We start from the raw sequence: 19604 nt of genomic DNA on the forward strand, positions 1-19604 counted from the left end.
ATTTTAGGGTTATTTTTAGGGTTTAGTATTAGTGGTTAGGGTTTGGATTCGATGTCTTTTTCTGTCTCACTCATGTTCTCCAATGGACCAGTCATCACACTTTTTCTGTCCTCTGAAGCCCATATGGACTTCAGACTTATTCAGATTTTGAAATAACTTGTCTTCATGGTGGAGTTACCAACTGTGGGCTTCCTCTCACTGAGACTTATACACTTACTGGGATTGCATGCCTGTAGAGAGATAGGTCTCCTCCTAACCAAGGGATGTAGAGACATCTCAACAACCTTCCTGCTGATAGAAGCTACCCACTGTGAATCTCCCCTCCACCAAGGGCTTCAGAGATGTTTACACAACCTGTCTGTCTACTGAAATTTGTATCCCTGGGTCTCCTATTTACTGAGTGTTGCACAGATGCGGGTATGTCCTCTTTGTAAAATGGAGTTACCTACTTTGTGTATCCTGAGATCTGTATCTTCACTCAATAAAGCATCTATTTACCTTGGTTACTCTCCATTTTCCCACATATGTCATTCTTTCTGGACATGGGACAAGAACTCAGGATCCTCTTAATGACACAACTAAAAGTATAGTAACAGAAATGGGATTAAAACACTCAAACCCACACTTGCCACATTGTTAGCAGAATTGTTTTTACAAAAAGGATTAGAAGGGCTTAACCCTTAGAGAAGCCCAGACCTAAACATGTTCAAAGTCAGAACTGTGACACCATCACTGGGGCTCTCCAGTTTCCGGCATTTCTAAGTTTTTGGATGGCACTGCATTCTCCAGTGCCTATGGAGGAAACAGCTGTGGTATGCCTGATTCAGCCAAAGACTTGCAGGGTGTTGGAACCTGTTCTAGCACTTGTATCAGCTCACCTTATCACAGAGAGTTTGCTTAGCTGTGTACAGTGGCTGGACTCAACAGTCACTCAGGTACCTTTCTCTACTCTGTGTCTGGCTCACCCACAGCAGGAATAGAATCTGAGCTGATAGTTTCAGCTAAACAAAGCCTGTCAAGCTGAGTCAGTAAAATTAGCTCTGCAACCCCAAGAGAAACTTGGGCAATGCTGCCACCATCCACAGAGATTCTTGGCTCGTGAAGCAACAGCCTAGAGATACTGTGACAAAAGTAAGATTGTTCACCTGTGGCCAGTAGATTATTCAATCATGCCTATGTAATGAAGCCTCAATAAAAATCCAAGAGGACAGGCTTCAGAGAGCTCTGGATAGATAAACTTATAGAGTTTTCTAGAAAATTGTGAGCACATAAAATCAGACACCGATAATTTTAAATGTCAATGATAATGTAAGTGTTTTTCCTTTATTTTGAAAGAAGTTTCAGCATTGGACTACGTGTTCAGAATTTTAACTTATTCAGTAGTACCTATTCCAAGTTAACCTAACAACTACACATTATAAACATAAAAACTTAAATATTTCCACCTAAATGTTTCTATGATTCACTAATACTACACAAGTTTTGTTTAGACAGTGGTTTCTTCATGTTAACCGGGTAAGAACTAGACACGTATGAAAGAAATTAAAATAAATTGATATCTCAACCTGAATTCTAACCATATGTTCAGTTTAGAAGTTTGTCTCTCTGAGTTATTTGTAACTTTGTAAAGTCAAAGGCATTGTCTCAGATGTTTCTGTGTCTCTATTTGGGGGAGGGGAGTAGAGAGTGCCTCATAAAGCATTAGACTCTGCATTCTACGATATAAACAACAAACATTCTTATAGGCTTTTCTGTCATCCAAATCTAATAAAAGACAAGTGTTGTCTTTTATATAGTAGTAGCCAAAATAAAAATTAGTGCTTGAAAGAACAGTCTAGTGCTCACCAGTCTGCTTTTATATTAGGGCTTATATGAGCATAAAATAATAACATTTGGGCCAAGTAGCTGTTTTATTATTTATTTTAAAGGTAGAGTGCTTAAAATGCCTTGATAATATTAAATAAATACATTTAATACATTTCCAGTTCTCATTTCAAGCCTTAGCTATGGGTAATATTGTTTTGGGCTATTAAGATAGATTAGGGCATCTTGGAGCTAATTATGTATTCTGCTGAGCTCAATCCTTCTGTCCTGAGCAGACAGACTGGCACATGCTTTAACATGGATTCTATCCCTTGTGCTGAGCCCCAGATTTTTTTAGCACTTCACACACTCTCACATTGGCCTGTTTCATCTCCATCATAATCTTACAGTGAAGAAGAGTGTTACATTCCTTTAGCACAACTGGATTACATGAGGTAAGCTCCTTAATAGGGATCCTAACCTCTTGGGTGAAAGTTGCAGCCCAAGACACCTGAGGGACCAGGCCTTTGGCACATGCCTTTCATGCTGTCGGCTTTCACCAACCAATCAACGTTTCATTGGAAGATGCTCCACCCATCATCTTGGGAAATGTGATGGTAGAACAGGCCCCTGGACTCTGTCTAAAGGTTGTACAAGTGGTGTAAAACCAAGCCTTTTCTTTACCTCAAACCAAATCACAAAAAGCATTATAGATGCACCTAGTCCAATGCCGGGGCCACTGGCTGGTACAATAGTCTTCTTAAACAGAGTGAAAGTATTCACAAAGTTCTTGATGGTGACCACCATTTCAATGCTTGCTCCGTTTCTGTCATTTCTTAAATGCACACAAAATCAAGACCACAGCAAAAGGCACTACCAGCTACACTGAGCAGCATGAGCTTGCCGTCATTCCCAGTGGCCATATTCAGAGAATTCTCAATTTCTTTCATTACTTCTTTATTTAGTGAGTTTTTCTCTGTTGATCTAGTTGACGGCAATATCTGGTGAAGACATCCTCTTTCCTCACCACAATGTCTCTAAACCTGCTGGCACTTTCTGTTAGCCTTATGGGGAAATACATCCTTTTGATAAAAGGCTGACTTTTTTCATCATCAATTGTCTTTCTTTGCCCAACTCTCACCCTTGGAACAGATATATACCTGTTTCTTATTCCATTGGCTGTTAGTGGATCCATTAATTCCAGTGTACCTTCCTTATTACCTGAGCCTGTGGCCATGGAAGTAGTAATTGAGCCAGACAGCTGAGACATTAGTGGGTGTATCTGGGGCCACTTCGCTCTTCCAGCCTGGTTTGCACCAAGATCTGATAAAGCTCTGATGGGCTTCTCTGATGCCACCTTGTGCACCGACATGTCCTGCGAATCTGGTGCAACAGGGTCCAGTTTCTCAGGTTCATGAAAGCCATTCTCCGTGTTTTTGCTGTTAACAGTCTTGGAATTGCAAATGTCTTGATAGTTGAATTTACTAGCTCCATATTTTTGGGTTGGAGAGAGGTGAAGCTGCATTTTCCTAATGTTCTGGCTGGCGGCAAACGACTGGCTGTTTTTGGATTTGTGATGTTTGCCTGTCATTTTTTTATGAGAGTTCTTAGAAAAGTTGGCATTCGTAGACCTGGAAGTTCCTTTTTCTGACATTGATTGAAAAAGTTCTACCTGTTCTTGTCAGTATGCTTTTTTTTCTGATTTTTAGTCATCTTTTGTAGTCATAAATACATTTACCGCAGTTCACGAGGTCCTGCTCTGGTTCCCAAGTGTCAGCCTTTTCATTGAACCAAATACTCTGTCTTGCCTTTTATGTCTTGCCTTTTGTCAATAATAGTTCAAACTTCAACCTCCTGGGTAGCCATGAAGAAAGAGACAGGATTGAGGCAGTTGCTGTGGCAACTTTGTTTCAGTTCAGTCTCCACATAGTCCCTGCTTTCTGCCTCCAGTGCTTCATCAGGCCCTGGGTGTAGATGAGTCTCTTCCACTACATGACCACTGGCATAGTAAAAGTTGTGTGAAGAAGCAGCTATGCTATGTGCCTCAGGCTCTCCACATTTACTCCATGGTGGGACAGCTCAGGCTTCTGTTCAAGGTGCCAAGATGGCTGGCTAGGTAGCGTCTGGTAAGAACAGCTAAATCCACAGCTCCTTCTCACGGATGTAGTGCAGAAAGCTTTCTACCTGTCTGTTCTCTTTCCTTTGTAGTTGCTATGATGATTATATTGAACATCCTAAAGTTATAACACGTTCAAAGTCACGTTAGTTTACTTTCAGTAACATATGAAACCCCTTCTCATCTATAGCACAACCCCCATTATTTCACTTGTTGATTTCTCAAAATTATACCTTTATGCATTGTATGTCAAAAACACAAGCAAGGCCAGGCGTAGTGGCTCACACCTAGAATCTCAGGAGTTTGAGAGGTGAGGCGGGCGGCTCACCAGAGGCCGGAAGTTCGCGTCCAGCCTGACCAACATGGAGAAACCCCGTCTCTACTAAAAATACAAAATTAGCCAGGTGTGGCTAATAATTACAGTGCCTGTAATCCCAACTACTTGGGAAGGTTTTCAGGAAGGAGAATCGCTTGAACCCAGAAGGCAGAGGTTGCGATGAGCCGAGATTGCGCCATTGCACTCCAGCCTGGGCACCAAGAGTAAAACTCCATCTCGAAAAAAAAAAAAAACAGGCCAAGAGCGGTGGTTCACTCTTGTAATCACTGCACTTTTGGAGGCTGAAGAGGGTGGATTGCGAGGTCAGGAGATTCAGACCATCCTGGCTAACATGGTAAAACCTTGTCTCTGTGAAAAATACAAAAAATTAGTAGGGCGTGGTGGCTAAGCTATTCGTGGTGGTTAAGCTGGTAGCCCAGCTACTCAGGATGCTGAGGTAGGAGAATGGTGTGAACCCGGGTGGCAGAACTTGCAGTGAGTTTAGATCTGGCCACTGCACTGCAGCCTGGGCGAGAAAGGGAGGCTCCATCTCAAAAAAAAAAAAAAAAGAGCGGGGCATGGTGGCTTCATGCCTGTAATCTGAGCACTCTGGGAGGCTGAGGTGGGCAGATCACGAGGTCAGAAAATCGACACCATCCTGGCTAACACGGTGAAAACCCCGTCTCTACTAAAAGTACAAAAAATTAGCCGCGCATGGTGGTGGGAGCTTCTAGTCCCAGCTACTCGGGAGGCTGAGACAGGAGAATGGAATGAACCTGGGAGGTGGAGCTTTCAGTGAGCTGAGATGGCGCCACTGCTCTCCAGCCTGGGCGACAGAGCGAGACTCCGTCTCAAAAAAAAAAAAAAAAAAAGAAAAAAAAGAAAAAAATTCACTTTTTTTTTTTTTAATAAAATTGTATTGTCGATTATGTGGAGAGCAAATTACGGAGATGCACATTGTTAATTTTTTCTCTTTTATAATTGTTCACGTATTTATCTTTACCGTAATCTTTATTTATACTGCTGTTTAGCGTCCTTTCGTTTTATCCTGAAATACTACATAAAATATTTCTTAAAGGGTTATCTAAAAAGACCCCAGCTTATATCTAGGAATGTCATAATTTTTTCCTCACGTTTGATGGACTTTATTTGGACATAAGATTTGTGTTTGAAAGTCTTTTCTACATTACTTGGAAAATATTAGTCTACTGCCTTCTGGACTCTTGAGTTTTTAGATAAGAAATCTGCTGATTATTTTTGAGGGTTCTTTTTACATGACTAGTCACTTCTCTTGCTGCTTTCAAGGTTCTCTTTGTCTTTGTTTTAGACAGTGTAATTATCATGTAATTTTCAGTGTGTTTCTTTGAGTTTGTCTTAATTAGAGTTTGTTGGTCTTCCTAGGTGTTTATTTCCTCAAATGTGTTATATTCTTGAACACTGTGTTTTTAGTCTCCCTGTTTCTTTGTCTCTTCTCTTTGAACTTTCAAAATGAATAAGTAGGTCTTCTTGATGGTGTCTTACTGGATCTAGGCTGTGTTTGCATTTCTTTATTTCTTTTTCTCTTTCTGACTTAATAATTTCAACTGCCATTTTTCTAGGTTTGCCAACATTTTGTTCTTTTATCTGCTCAAGTCTCCTTTTAAATGTATGTAGAAAATTTCTATGTCATTTGTTTTCCTTTCCAGGTCCAGAATTTTTTTCTTAGTTTTAAAAATAAGTTTACTCTCTCTTTATTAACATTTTTTGTTCATGAATTTCTTTGTTTTGGAAGGTCGAGGCAGGAGAATCCTTTTGTTTATTCTAGTAGCTTCCTAAGGACATTAATTTTTAAAATTATTTTTTAGTAAGCCTGCCATTTGAGCTTTCTAGGAAAAGCTTCTGTTAGTGATTTTTTTTTTCTTAGGATGATCCATACTTTCTTATTTAACTTTTTGCTTTGTGATTTTGTTGATGTTGAAAAGAGGCATTCAAATCTTAAAATGCTGAAACTTTGGAAATCAGATTTTCTCCCTCTGTGGTTTGCTAGGGTTTTTTAATTCCTCACGTCGGTTATTTCTGTCCTGGCAGTCAGTCTTACTCAACTTATTCTTGGGTCTTTCTTGAGCCTGCACCATTTTGGGGCACATGTGCTTAACAACAAATTTTATTCTAAAGTTTCATGTACATATGTTTTCTTTTCAATGTTTTTGTCCATAATTTTCTGGTATCTTAAGATAAAAAAAAGAAAAATTAGAAAAAAAAATGCTCTGGCTCTTTAAATCTTCTGAAAGTTGCTTGAGGAGGAGGAGGAAAAGCCTGCAAAAGGTTTGGGGAATGAAATCATGACTTTTTTCCCTGTGTCGGGACTGACATAATCAGAAGCAGCAATTGGTGCCCAAGTCCTCCTGAGATTTGGAGGACTGAGTTCTTTTTGTTTATCCTGGCTCTTGCCAGCTGCTCCAGAAGTATTTGCAAGGTAGCACACCACTGCGGTAGTTAATGAAAAATAAATAGCTGCTGGTGATCTACGCTATAAAAATGATCAAATTTAATTGCTGTTTACTGTACAAATCTTCTTTTAGAAACTGTATACTTTCAGATAGACTCTGGAGTTCCAAACTAATTGCATCATACGGATTCTGCCACTTGAAGAAACAGATATATAGTGCTCTATAGTCCAGTCATTCTTTTCCCAGAAGCTGTGTCATTTTAGTTTGAATCTCCATGTTTTTTCACCTAAAGTAATACTTGCGTAGAAATCGTATAAGTAAATCCTTCTTTAAACGTGCTTTTTTGCCATTCTTTGCCCTTTTTATGCAAGAGCTCATGTTTAATTATTACAAGTAAAAAAATACATACTCTAACATTTACTTACTTGTTTTCCATATTTTCTGTATCACATTTGATCCTCAATTCCTCCGTTGATCATTTCAAAATTTTTTTTTAAATTTATTCTTTTCAGTATTTTTATATTGCAATTAGTTGTATTTGGGACTTCATGTAATATTCTACACATAAAATCGCCTACTTTGAAGAATGTTAACTCAATTGAATGATCTAAAATTTAATTTTAACAATAAAAAAATGCTACTCTTGGGCTTTTCTATCCTTCTCAATTTATATTATTGTTCCAGATTACATCTGTATGCACTGAGTGCCCATTAAAATAGATTTGTATATTTTAATGTAGTAGCTGCCTAGCAGAAGTATAATAGTATTAGCTAACTTTGCCAGTGTGGTAATAGTAATACTATTTTCCTTAGAGAAGGGTTAGTTACACATTCATTTAGCTTTTATCTAGGCATTTTTTGCTTGCATATTATATTGCCAGTTATATATTTTATTCATATCTCCAAGGTGTTTTCTTAGTTATTGAAAGCTTAGCATGCATTCCATTAGCATTTTTAATAAGAGCAATATAAAAACTATCATAAAAATCGGAATCTGTATTAACTGATTGTCTGTTGTATGAGATAACTGTATTCTTTTCTCTCAACATGGTAAAGATATGTGACCAATTCTTGGTATTTTCAACCAAGAGTGAGTTCTTAGTTAGGCAAAACAGAAATAAATGTGTTTTATCAATTCGTCATTTATCTCCTAGGAAGACTAGAAAAAAACACAGTAAATTAGCACATAAAGGAACCTGGGCCTCAAATTAAAAATATAAATTTCAGTTTAGAAGGCTTCATCTGTGCCAGGGAGGCAGTATGGCAATCCAAAAATAAATTTATAATTTTAAAATTGTCTCCCTTGATTGCTTAGTTGATAGCAACTGTTGATTTCCAGGGTCCAGACACTTTTTTATTGGTTTGATGTGTCTTTGAATGGTTTGAAGCTGTCTTCTCTGTAGTTTTGCTTTCATTTTTATTTGTAAAGCACTGACTGTTTTCTAATCTCAGAGTTTATTTTTATTTAGGAGATCTATGTTTTTGTCCAATAACAATGTTATTTAAAATAGTTACATTGAATATTACACTTCTAATTTGGGATCCTAGATGTTTTGTTTTTGTTTTAGTAGTTACGGTATAAAGTTTTTGTTTGCATTTAATTAATTGAGTTTATCAATTCCATATACAATGCATGAGGCAAGACTCTCTATTATAAAGTACATTTTGGTTTTATGTAAAACAAGTACAATTTGTTTCAAAAGTGACTTGCAAGTACATATCTAAATAATAAGAGAATAATCATGTAAGTATGCAGGAAGATCGACAAGCATGATGATTTCTGGCAGAGGCCTGCTTAGATTGTTTGCAATACAGCGAGGTCACTGTGGTTGGAGCAGTTACCCTGGAAAGGGAATGATTATAAATGGTAAGACCATCGAGACGACAGACAGTCTGGGTTGATTGTCCAGGGTTTCTGTAGGTCAGTAGATTTAAGTTTAGTTTTACTTTATGCCTGGTTGATGACTGGAAGTGGAATTGGTAAGGTTGTTACTAGCGTCTGGTGCTGAAAGGCTAGAAATGCTGCTAAATACCTTAAAATCTAGAGTCTTAGGCATCTTTGAGATATTAACAGTGTTGAAACATCTCTCCAGAAAATTGTAAAAGAATAAACACACTTGCAGAACACTTTGATTTTATATTTTCAAGATTTCTTAACTCACTCTTTGCTTTCTGTAAATAAGAAGGATTTTAGGAAGTTTTTTAAAGTTCAGTTGATTCAAGGTTGGGTAAGTGTTAGTGAAGTGAAGTCAGTTCAGTTAATCAATGGTTAGAAATTAAAGCATATATTTCCTTTTCTCCCCTTTTCTTTCCCATTACTTTTTAAATATTTCCATAAAATGCTAATATAGCAAAATAAAACCCTAGGCCACGTCTGTTTCGGGGAACCAAGAGAGAAAACTCAATCAGTGGCTTTTAGGATAGAACTAATCTTGGCTACAGCTGGAAGACATACATAATGCACATGCACACATGTGCACTGGCACACTCCTATTCATCCACATTGTGCATATTTGTCATAAGACAAATATTAAATATGTCTTATTCATGAAAGTTGTAAGATATTACAATAAGCAAGCCAAATGAAAACTAAGATTTCAAAGATTATTGCCAGTGTTAGAGAAATCTTGCTTTTGCTAAAGTTGTTGGCTTAATACTCAAGTATCTTCTATTGTTTAATAAATTACTTGATAGAAGTTTGTATAGTGGGCATCTTTGATCACAATTACTTATGCTCTGTCTTGTTGTAAAGTAACCCAAAATAAATACTTTCAGAAAAATTTACATTAGAAAATAAGAGAAAATAAAACAAATGAATGAGAAAATTGCTGTAATATAAAAAATGTGGAATCTGAAAAAAATATGTATTAAGATAAATCCAAAAAGGAGGTTCATTCATACAATGTAAAATCTTTTCTGTTTGAATAAAAATTTGTTTCAGAACCTTAGCAGCTAGCAGCAACATGGTAGTTAACCTCATGTGTAATGCTCAATTAGTTGTATATGGAGCACAAAATGTATGAGGAGTTTATTAAGCATTAACTCTCACACGATCACAATAGGCTACCTGCAAGCTGAGGAGCAAGGAGAGCCAGTCTGAGTCCCAAAACTGAAGAACTTGGACCTCGATGTAAAAGGGGAGGAAGCATCCAGCATGGGAGAATGATGTAGGCGTGGAGCTAGGCTCCTGTCTGCTTTTCACATTTTTCTGCCTGCTATATATTCACTATAAGTTGATTAGATTATGCCCACTAGATTAAGGTGGATCTGCCTTCTTCAGCCCACTTACTCAAATGTTAATTTTTGTGGGGGGACCACCCAATAGACACACACAAGATTAATACTCTGTATCCCCCAATCCAATGAAGTCAACAATCAGTATTAACCATCACAGCTCCACTTCTTGTCAAGTTGAACCCATACACATCTCATAAGCACATACATAATCTTCAAATAAAGACAATAATGAGGTCATAATTACAACTAGCATAATACAACTATCCTTTGTACAACCAGGAACATCCCAATCCCTAACCCAAATAGTATTATGTAAAGTTAAGAATACTCAAATATTAATATGAAGTCAATAAATCTTATGTCACATGATAAAGAAAAAGAAAAAATAAAGATATTTTTACATTTGTATACATGCACAAACTTTATTTTTTTAGAGTCTGAGTCTCACACTGTCACCCAGGCTGGAGTGCAGTGGCATGATCTCAGCTCAGTGCAAGCTCCACCTCCCAAGTTCACACCATTCTCCCTCCTTAGCCTCCAGAGTAGCTGGGACTACAGGCGCCCACCACAACTGGCTAATTTTGTTTTTGTATTTTTAGTAGAGATGGGGTTTCACCAGGTTAGCCAGGATGGTCTCGATCTCCTGACCTCATGATCCACCTGCCTTGGCCTCCCAAAGTGCTGGGATTACAGGCATGAGCCACTGCACCCAGCCAAACTTTTTTTTTAACAAAAGGAAGAATTATTTAGGACATTCAAAGTCCTCATTTCTGCCACTGGTCATGTTGTCATAGCTGGTATTGATGACTACCTTTTTCTACCAAATTTTCTCTATTTCTTTTGCCTTCAGCAAGCACCGCAGCAGGTGCTGTTTGTTCTTTTTCTTTTCTTTTTTCCCTGGTAGAGTGACCCAAACCTTAATTCCGGAAGAGTCTGGACCATTTGTATTCCTGCCAGAATTTGGCTGCTGTAGTTATCCACTGACCTTAATCACAGGACGTGTTAATATTAACAGGCACCCTGATTGATTTCCTTTATTCCATGCTTACTCTTCCTTACCTCCATTGTGGAGTAGTAGACTGATTTCATCTGATAGTTTAGGACAATTACCACAGCCAAAACTGTAACTCCTTTCTTAGCCTGATGACTGAAACCTAGGAGGAGCCCAAAGTGATAAGGGGGCAATCTTAACTTCTAATTTAATGGAATCATTCAATGGATCCCATTCAAGATGATGGGAAACATGGTAGGACCAGTGAATTCCATAATCAGTAGACCACTGCCACACTTCTTTAGCTGTAAAGTGAGTGCCTTGGTCAGAGGCAATGCTGTGTGGAATGACATGATGGTGGATAAAGCATTTTATTAGTTCACAGATGGTAGTCTTGGCAGAAGCATTGCATGCAGGATAGGCAAACCCATATCCAGAGTAAATGTATATTTCTTTGAGAACTAACCTCTTTCCTTTTCATAATGGAAGAGATCAAATGTAATCTAACTTCCATCAGGTGGCTGGCTGATTACCCCACAAAAGTGGTGCCATATTGAGAGCTCAGTGTTGGTCTATGCTGCTGGCAAATTGGGAATTCATCAGTGGCCATAGCCAGGTCACCCTTGGTAAGTAAAAGTCAATTTTCTGAATGCTTGCATAACCTCCATCCCTGCCATCACAGACACTTTGTTTATGGGCCCATTGGGTGATGACAGGAGTAGCTTGGGACAGAGTCTGAGTGGTGTCCACAGAACAGGTCATTCTATCCATTTGATTATTAAATTCCTTCTCTGCTGAGGTAACCAGTTGGTGAGCACTCGCGTGAAACATAAATATCCTCAGTTTCTGACCACTCAGAGAGGCCCCTGCACATACCTTTTCCCAAAATTGCTTTGTCACCAATTTTCTAATCATGGTTCTTCTAAGTCCCTGATCAGCCAGCCAAACCATTTGCTACAGCCCAAGAATCAGTATATAATCACACATCTGGCCATTTCTGTTTGAAGTTCTGCCCATTGGGAAGATTTCCCTTTACCACTGTCTTTTAGGAATGTCCTAAAAAGGAGCTGTAGTGCTGCAGCTGTCTAATTTCGGGTGGTGGCTGCATATTGTGCAGAACCAACTGGAACCTGGCCATAATCTTCTCTTATTTTGTCAGTTGATCATAGGCAACTCCTCATGAGACCATGATTGCAAGTTGAAGGAGAAAAGGCAGGGTGGCAGGAGTGGAGAGCGTGGACTTTTGATCCACTTCCTTATATAACTTACTTGTTCTTTCACAACCTGTTCGAGCATGGCCACATATATTCCACTTCCATTGGATGATGAAATACTGCTATGCACAACCCATTTTGTGGCTAGATGGTTAAGAAATCAAGCAGTTCATGATAGGCCATTTAATTCATATGGTGGCTTGATGACCCATTCTCAAACGTTCAGTTTCCAACAAAGTCCGGTAACAGGCCAAGAGCTGTCTCTCAAAAGGAGAACAGTTATTTGCAGAACATGATGGAGCTTTTCTTCAAAACACTAGAGACCGATGCTGTGATTTACCTGTGGGAGCCTGGCAAGGCCTCCAAACAGCAACCTTATCTACCAATGATGCCTCAAGCACCATTAGATCTGCTGGGTCATATGGCCCAAGTGGCAGGGAAGCTAGCATGGCATCCTAGAACTGTAGCAGATCTTCCTCCTGTTCTGGACACTGCTCAATACTGGCAGGCTTTCAGGTCACTAAATAAATGGGCCAGAGTAAGATACTTGAATGAGAAATGTGTTGCCTCCAATATCCAAATAGGTTCCCTAGACATTTTTCCTCCTTCTTGGTTGTAGGAGTAGCCTAATGTAGCAACTTGTTATTTGCCTTATAACACCTAGAAATTTTACTGAGATAAAGTGTCCCTGAAATTTAGTCAGATTTATTTCCCATTCTCTGGTACAAAAATGTCTCATAAATAAGTCCAGTGTGTTTGCTACTTCTTGTTCACTGGGTAAAATCTGCATAATGCCATCAATGTAATGGACCAGTGTGCTATCTTGCAGAAGCCAAAAGCAATCAAGGGCTCTTTAAATAAGATTATGACACACAGACAGAGAGTTGATATACCCCTGTGGTAGGATAATAAAGGCATATTACCGGCCTTGCCAGCTGAAGGCAAATTGCTTCTGGTGAGCCTTATGGACAGGAATGAAGAAAAAGGTATTTTCCCCAAGTGAATTATTGCATACCAGGTACCAGGAGATGTATTAATTTGCTCAAACAATAAAACCACATCTGGTACAGCAGGTACAATTGGAGTCACCATGCAGTTAAGCTTACAATAATCCACTATTATTCTCCAAAATCCATGTGTCTTCTGCATCAGACAAATGGGAGAGTTGTAGGAGGATGTGTTGCTAATTACCACTCCTATGCCTTTCAAGTCCTTGATGGTGTCACTAACCTTCACAATCTCTCCAAAAAATTGATATTGTTTTTGATTTGCTATTTTTCTAGGCATAGGCAGCTCTACTGTCCTCCATTTGACCTTTCCCATTATAGTAGCCCTCACCCTACAAGTCAGGGAGCAAATGGTGGATTCTGCCAGCTGCTAAGTATGTCTATGCCAATTATGCATTCTGGCACTGGGAAAAGGACCACAGAATGAGTCTAGGGACACATTGAACCTCTTCTATGTCTGACTGAAGCTGAAACTTTATTAATTACCTGACCTTCATGAGGTCCTACTTTAACTGAAGGACCACAGTGATATTTTTTGTCCCCTGGAATCAACATCAACTCCTAGACTGTGTCCCGCAGTCCCTGAAAAGTCTGGTCATTTCCCTTTCCACATCAGGATACAATTATTCCCATTGTGTTTAAATTTGGTAGTTTAGTTACTGTAGTTTCCACCCTTAGATCTGACATACAGAGAAGAAAAATTACAGGCCTCTTCAAAGATGCAGGTGCTGATCTCACAAATCTATTTCACAAAGCACTGATCAAGGGTGTATCTTTTGAACCCTCCCAACTGGGGTGAGTATGTCAAAAGTGACAAATTCACTCCACCATCCAAATCTCCCTAGGCCTTTGGATGTCTTCCTTTACATTAAACCAATAAACAGCAGACATTTATAGCCGACTCACAGTAGGCCATCTTTTTATTTATATTTCATTTAATCAAGCAAATAAATTATTAGAACTCGTTTTAAACTCCTTGAGCTGCAGCTTTAAATGCAGAGAGCCTACTTAGTGAGCCCTGATCAATAAATTCAGCCGGATACAATTCTGTTTTTTTTCCACTATTTTCTCATACCTATACTATCCATTCCCATACCTGTTCCCAGACGGCTTTTTATATACATTTGAAAACTCAGACAGTTCTTTTCATGTGTACCACATGTCCTCAGAGGTCACATTCTCAATCTCACCTCTAGGAGCCCACCAGAACTTTGTAGGGGTTCAGTCAGGATGGTGGGGAAAATTATAAGTCACAAACCTTCTTTCAAAGCCTGAAGGATTTTGTAAAAGTCTCAGGATAAGGTTATGGCTGAAGGCAAACTAATCCTTACCTTGAGTAGATAGGTTAAAGTGCATACAAAGGAAGGTAGGGTAGTTTATCTAACTGGCTTCTTTACTCATATGGTAAGAAGACTAACTTTTGATCTACTGCAGGTGCTTAATTCCTTTCTACTTGGGAAGTCTGCAGTGTCAATTACCCTCTAGTGGTGTTTACTCAGACCTTTGTCAATTAATCTTTACTGTACAAATGCAAGTCTCACTGGCTGATTGAGGCTGCAGTTGCAACTGTTTAGTGCATTCTGTGTGGATAGTGTAAGTGGCCCAGATGCTTAGTCAAACTCGCAAAGCAGAATATCTGTGTGTCAGTGTACTTTATTCACCCATCATTGAGTTAGGGTCTGCAGGAAAGACCCCCACAGCCAGCACCCCCATGTGAAGAACATGGCAAAGGAGGTACGATGGACCCCCTGAAAACAAACATTGAAGAAGACTGTATGGTCAAGTCAGTAAAACAGGAAGTCATTGGTGTCCACTTGGGATTTCCAGGTTCAGAGGGGATTGGTCAGGCTGAGGTTTCATCATGGGACAACAGTTACCAACTCAACAGAAACAGTATATAAAATGTTGAAATAGTTGCTTAATGCTTCCAGAGCATCAGGTTCATGGACTCACTTAAGAGAACTACTGCAAACTACTGTCTCACATAATCCATGGTTCCCAGAATAAGGAATGCTAGAGGTAGAACTTTGGTAATAGGTGGGGAGAAATCTTAAACAGCATGATGCACAAGGGCAATGGGTCCCAGTATCAACTTTAACACTATGGGCCCTTGTAAGGATGGCTTTAGTCTCATTACACACAGAAGAGCCTAAAAAGGGGAAGGAGGAGAAAACGTCACCTGCCTTATTCCCTCTGCTGGTGAATCACTTGGCCAGGCAAAATATAGCAGCGGATATGCTCCAGGGAAGGGGTCCTCATGCCGATGTGCAATAAAAACTAAATTTTCATCCCCAGGCTTATGCTGATGTCCCTCTGTGTGCTCTCAGGGCTTGGGACCAAATTCCTGAAAGCAGAATTCAGCAGGGATCTTTTGTAAATGTTTGACAAGGGCCTCAGCAGCCATTTGTTGAGTTTATCAATCAGTTAACCCAGGCAATTAAGAGACAAATTAGTCATGCCCAGGCCACTGATATCATTGCAGTTGGCTTTTGAAAATGCCAATGTGGTTTGCCAGCAGGCAATGCAGACAATCAGAGGAAAGGCCACCACTGTTGGGGAGCTAATACCAGCATTTCAGCTAGTAGGAACTGAGATACACAAAGCCAAAATATTGGCTATGGCATTAAGGCCTCCTAAAGTGAAAAGGGAGAGAGACCAAAATTGTGTTCTATGAGGAGAGCCAGGTCATATAACAGGGGAATATCATTGTAGTAAAGATCAAGGTAACTAAGATCAAGTAAAGATCAAGGTAACTTCTATATGTCCCCAAAGTAGGAAGGGGAAGCATTGGGCAGATCAATGCAGGTCTAAATTGGATAAAAATGGCAACCCCATAAGAAACCAGTCAGAAGCTTCATGAGGGGTCAGCTCCAGGCACCACTCCCAACTGGGGCGATGCTAGCAGCTTTCCTTGGTCAAACGGGAAGTCCATAGACCTCTCTTTTAGAGCGGCCACAACTGGGAGCAAAGGACTGGACTTACTCTGCCCCAGTGAATTAGTGCTAAAAGAAGAAGACTCTAAAAGTGTTGCAATTGGGATCTGGGGCCCGGTGCCTCTGGGAACAGTGGGGTTAGTCCTAGGGCAGTCTAGCCTACCCAGTCAAGGAATTAATGTGCCCAATGGGGTAACTGATAGTGATTATCAGGGTGAGATATTGGTTATGATGGAATGTAAAGGTCTGCATATTCCTCCCCCTGGATCAAACATAGCTCAGTTACTGATTTTACCATACTGGGTCCTCAATGCCCATGGAAAGGAAAAGCGAAAGGGAAGCTTTGGATGCACAGGAGCCATGGGAGTGTATTGGAATCAATTAATCACTGATCAGAGACCCATGATTCCTTTAAAAATTGGACATAAGAGTTTTACTGGCTTATTGGACACAGGAGTGAACATTTTAATCATTAGTGATCAGAACTGGCCAGAAACTTGGCCTTGGATCACTCAAAAACAGAAAATTTCTGCATTGACAAAGTGCACACAGCCAAGAAGAGCATGCTTCCCATAACATGCTGCGATTCTGAAGTAAAAACGACAGTTATACGACCTCTAATCATGCCCATCCTGTTAATCTTTGGGGGCAGGACCTATTAGCCCAGTGTGTGTGGGGAGATCACTCTGCATACCCCTTTATGACAATGGCCACTGTTGTTATTCCTCCTCTACCCCTGACATGTCTCTCTCAAGATCCAATTTGGGAAGAATAGTGGCCTCTGAAGTGAGACAAATGACAGAAGGCTCATGAATTAGTTGAAGAGCAATCGAAGGCTGGGCACATCAAGGTATCTCACAGCCCCTGGAATTCACCCATTTTCATCATTCCCAAAAAGTCTGGGAAATTGATAATTATCCATGATTTACAGGCTATTAATGCTAACTTACAGCCTATTGGGCCCCTTCAACAGGGCCCCCCTTCCTCCACTTTGATTCCTCAAAATTTGCCTGTAATCATTATTGACTGAAAGGATTCTTTTCATACAATTTCTCCAGGACAGAGAAAAAATTGTGTTTACCATATCAGCTATCAATAATGAAAAGCCAGCTTGTTGATTTCATTGGAAAGTGCTTCCTCAAGGAATGCTAAACAGTCCTACCTTGTGTCAGTATCATGTAAATCAAGCTTTGCTCCCTAGTAGAAAGCAGTTTTCTGATTGCAAGATTAATATTTTTATGGATGATATTCTACTTGCAGCCCCAATGGAGCCAATATTTTTAAATTTATATTCCTCTGTCATAAAGAATACACAGCTAAGAGATTTAATTGTTCCACCTGAGAAAGGACAGCTGTCTTCTCCTTGGAAATATCCTGGGTACATACTAACTTTCCTGTCAGTAAGACCTCAAAACATTAAATTAAATACTAGCAAGTTACACACCTTAAATGATTATCAAAAATTTCTGAGAGACATTAATTTGCACCACCCCACTTTGAGGATTTCTACTGATAAACTACAAAACCTGTATTCTATCTTAAAGGGCAATCCAGCCCTAGATTATCCCAGATATTTAACCCCTGCAGCAAAAAGGGAAATCAAGGAACTAGAACTAGAACTGCATCAAAAAGAGAAATCAAGGAAATAGAACTCACCATCTCTCAGAGGCAGCTAGATCACATAGTCCCAGGCTTTATGGTACATGCTGTTTATCTTTCCCAGCAAACACTCCCCTAAAGGGTTAATAGGAGAAATGGTCCCTGGGCTATTCTTCCTAGCATGGATTTTTTGCTCACATAATGGGACTAAAACACTATCTCCCTATATTTAGTTAATTACTAAAGTCATCTATTCAGGCTGCAAATGATGTAATCAGTTGCTAGGTTATGATCCTGATATCATCAGGATTCTTTTAACTAAAAAGCAATTTGAAGCAGTATTGCCATTATTGATAGATCTGCAAATAGCTTTCTCTGATTACACAGGACAAATAGAGGACATCCATCCTTCTGATCAACTCCTTCATTTATTATCTCATATGCTGGTAATTTTGCCCACAGAAAGAGGTCAATCCCCATATTGAATGCTTTAACACTGTTTACTGATGGGTCTGATAAACATGGAAAAGCAGCAGTATGGTGGAGACCACACAATTCAATCACTTGATCTGGGTTTACTAGCACTCAGAGAGCTAAGATTGGGGCTCTGATACTGGCCTTGTAAACTTTTTCCACTCAGCCCATAAGTAGTGTACATGACTGTGCATACTCTATTTACTACAAAACTTTGAGAGACCTTAATTAAGTCCACTCGGGAGCCAGCCCTGTGTGCTCTTTTTCTTTGACTTTAGCAATTGCTTGATCAACATACACATCCTATTTTTATTACAAACCTTCGAGTCCACAGCTGACTGCCTGGCCCATTGACTTATGGCAATAATGAAGCAGACTTTCAGGTTATGACATTACTGCTTAACCAAGCCACCCAATTGCATCAATTTTGCCACCAAAATTGGATAAACTTATCTAAATAATTTCCACTTACTCACAGAGTGGTAAAAAAATTATCCTACAATGCACAGATTGCCACCACATAGGCAAATCTCCTCCTTCAACAAGTGTTAACCCTAGAGGACTAGAGCCTAATCAGTTATGGCAAAGAGATGATACACACATCCCTGAATTTGGAAAACTAAGATATGTACATGTATCCATTGAGACCAACACTCATTTAATTAGTGCACATGCTCTGCCTGGAGAGTCAACTCAACATGTCATTAAACATATTCTTTTCACTTTTGCATTTATGGGCTGACCCACAAAAATTAACACTGATAATGCTCCAGCTTATGTCAGCCCACAATTTCAACAATTTTGTCACACATGAAGCATCCAATATTCCACTGGCATTCCATATAACCCCAAAGACAGGAAATAGTAAAACATGCCCACTCCTCCCTTAAAAATATGCTCAAATAAAAGGGTGGGGGGAGTATGGGTAAAGACCCTGCAACACTATTGGCATAAAACCTACAGTTTTATGGAAAGATGTAAACAGTAATGAATGGTGCAGTCCTAGGGAATTATTAACGTGGGGAAGAAGGTATGCTTGTGTCCACACCCCCTCAGGTCCTCTTTGGATTTCAGCATGACACATCAAACCATACCATGGCATGACTAGGACCTAACCCAGTATCAGGAATGAATGAGTGAATCCTGAAAGATCCACAGCCCCAGATGATGAAGTTAACATGAATGACACAAGTGCCAGACATTACCTGGGGGCTGCTGAAGAGGACAACTCAGGAGGCTAAACAAATCCTCCTCCAGACATAGACACTATTTACTCCGGATAATTTGTTTCTTGCTATGCGTTCTGTTTTTCATTGCAACTCATGTAGGATATTAATCCTTTTCATGCTCTCGCTTTGTCTGCAAACTGCACCTACTAAATTTATTGAGCTTATATCTTAAACCAGCCTTTTTTTCACCTGAGCAGACACTTCCTTTACAGCCTATAATAACATGACTCCTTCACTAGGAGGGATAGATTTACCC

This window comes from Gorilla gorilla, chromosome Y (genome assembly GCF_029281585.2).
Source record: "Gorilla gorilla gorilla isolate KB3781 chromosome Y, NHGRI_mGorGor1-v2.1_pri, whole genome shotgun sequence".
Taxonomy (NCBI): Eukaryota; Metazoa; Chordata; class Mammalia; order Primates; family Hominidae; genus Gorilla; species Gorilla gorilla.